This window comes from Pyxicephalus adspersus, chromosome 5 (genome assembly GCF_032062135.1).
Source record: "Pyxicephalus adspersus chromosome 5, UCB_Pads_2.0, whole genome shotgun sequence".
NCBI classification, from domain to species: Eukaryota; Metazoa; Chordata; class Amphibia; order Anura; family Pyxicephalidae; genus Pyxicephalus; species Pyxicephalus adspersus.
The window spans coordinates 78,992,500-78,995,285 of record NC_092862.1 but is presented as its reverse complement, the minus strand read 5'-3'; the positions used below and the strand labels follow the sequence as shown (position 1 = coordinate 78,995,285).

At 32.4% G+C, this 2,786-nt stretch overlaps 1 pseudogene; it reads right to left on the bottom strand.

The window, feature by feature from the left end:
* Window positions 1–2,439: 2,439 nt before the first annotated feature.
* Window positions 2,440–2,548, bottom strand: LOC140332209 (U2 spliceosomal RNA; annotated as a pseudogene).
* Window positions 2,549–2,786: the final 238 nt, after the last annotated feature.

Sequence of the window (2,786 nt, the reverse complement as noted above, 5' to 3'; positions counted from 1 at the left end):
CATGTTTTCCTGATTTGGCTTTAACTTTAATCTGGAGAAAAAACGTGACAGTGCTATGTTCATGGGCAATAAAATTGCAAAGTTGAAAGGCTGACATGTAAAATATTGAAACAATAGATTTCTTAGTTATTCCCATTGCTAGTAGCAACATAATTTCTATCATTCTGCAGATATTTGCTTTTAGTTCCCAGTTATCTGCCCACTCTTTAATGGAAAAGTTAAGTGCCTGCTCAGTATTAGCCCATTTATTAAACGACAGAGATATATAATTTGTTTTTTTTTAAATCTTTCATACAGTTTATTTATACAGTAACAGTTTACCTCTTTGATGTTGTCATATTTAGTTTACTTCTTGCTATCTTTGGCTGGTACAGGTTGAAGTTACTGATTTTCCTTCTGTTTTCTTTTATGTGTTTTTAATAAAAAATAAAAGAGAGGTTAAAGGAAGATTACATAATAATTAAATGCAGTATATAGATGACCAAAAGGTACAGGGAAAATACCTCAGTTCAGAATTATGTAAAACAAATACAATATAAATAAATGATGTGAAATTTCCCTCCAATTGATTTTCCTACAATTTCGTTAATAAATTCTCTAAAATCTCCTTAAAATGTTACTTTGTATTGCATTCTCAAAGACAAAAGTTTTCATCTTTAAAATAATATTAATATCATGCAACTAAGCATGAACTGGGCTTAAAGTGTTAATTAAAATTTACTTGTATATTCTTAATGGATCTGAGTAGAGAATTTACGCTAAAATGCCTTGATTTCACTAAAGTCATTATTAAATTTTAATTTTGTCAAGCAGTTTTAATTAAAGCAGCAGACCTGAAGGAGACTAACTAAAATTAATGAATAAAACATATCTTAAATACACACATAAATCTCTCAAAACACAATTATGTTGTACTTATGTTGTACATAACAACCAAATGCAGCCATAGCAAGATAAAAATCAGGTATCAAGTCTTGCAGGTACCAAGAATTTAGTAAATGCAATTAATATCTATTTGTTCCACATGTGTAAGAAGCACATTTATACAGGTTTTATGTTCATATGTTTAGACCAATGGTAATTCAAATAAATCAGCATATGAAATGTACATATTTACACACATTTTTACATTGATTTGCCTACCTGTCTTTTAAAACAAACCAAGAGTCAGTAAATCAGTATATTTCTGCAATACAATCAGGTGTCCAGGTGTTTTTTATCCTTTAAAATGCAGCAAGTGTAAGGAATTAGCTGGTGGTCTGGTGAAAATATGTTCCTAACATCCTATTTTAGTTGCTAATCCTATCTGCTAAACTGCAAAACTCCACCTATCTTTCACCCTTCTCTATCCGTTTCCACATGCTTTGTTTTTTTCCCAGCAAAAATAATGCTGCGGCTTGCTTTCCAACGAGCCTTCTTAAATGTCGATGTGCCTAGGTCAATAGGAAATTACAAGAGTTTAAAAAGTCTTATAGTGATGTCATGTTTTGTTATTAAAAAAAAATATTTCTCAACACAGGAAAAAGATACATTAAGTATAGAAACAATACAGGAGCAAGATAGAGAAAAAACCCTTGCCATACACTTTAAAGGAACACTAGTGTATTTACCGAGTACATATTTTGAATTGTCCTAACATCAGTCATTTTGGATGCAACTAACAGTGTACCTACAGACTGCACCATACTACAATTATTGCCTTATAAACATTTGTTAGATAAAGGCTGTCCTTTATGCACCTATGTACCAACTACATAATATATATATACATAATGTACACTTGCCTTGTACATAACATGCTTCTGACTGTCACAATCTGTTTGCTGTTGTCTTATGTACTCCATACTGTCATTTGTACACATACTGATCACCTTTATATTATTATATTATGGATAACCATTTCATTTTGCTGTTAATGATTAATGATAATGATTGTATGCAGGTGTTGAGGGTGTGCTAAAAATTATTTTAAAATAGGTTCAAACGAAGTGATTTATTAAAGCTTTCCAAGGCTGTAGAGGATACACTTTCATCAGTGAAGCTGGGTGATCCAGCAAAGCTGGAATCAATTCGAAGTTTGCTGGATCACCCAGCTTCACTGATGAAATTGTATCTTCTCCAGCCTTTAATGAACCAGGCCCAAAGTGTGAGTTGTGTCAATATTTTGTGATCAGAGAAGTTTAGGAATTGCATTTTAGTGGACAAAGGTTGAAAGTTGTCTTTTAAACTCTTGTTTGTTGCACAGTAAGTCAAGTAAATATTTTAAGTTCTGTGGCAAATGTGTGCTGTGTAATTTAGGTGCTTCCCATTGTCAGCACAGTGTGGCCAAAGCTATTCTTTTCCATGTGATCCACCAGATCCTTGTTCTGTCTGGAGTGCCCAGTGGTGCCTTAGGATTTTAACAATACTAGCAAAAGCTCAATTTTTATACACTTCCATATTTGTTTTAATCATAATTTTCAATAATGTCTTCTGTGGTTTATCACTATTTTTAAACTGATAAGAACAGATACTACCCTTGATGTTAGCCATAAGGCAATGAAGCGATCTGGTATTTTTGAACTCAATAATAGTTTGCTGGTCTTGCAATAAAAGCAGCAAAACTCAATTGAATCCAAAATTGTTGTTGCCTGCCTAATAAAGAAATAGCAATTTAAATATTCTCCCATTTTTCTGTCCATGCTGCTATTTCAGATCCTGAAGAAACAATAGATAAAACTGTTCTATGGTCAGCGGGACAGTAGTTGCAGTCATTGTAAGATTAGCATATCTACTTATATGTCCTT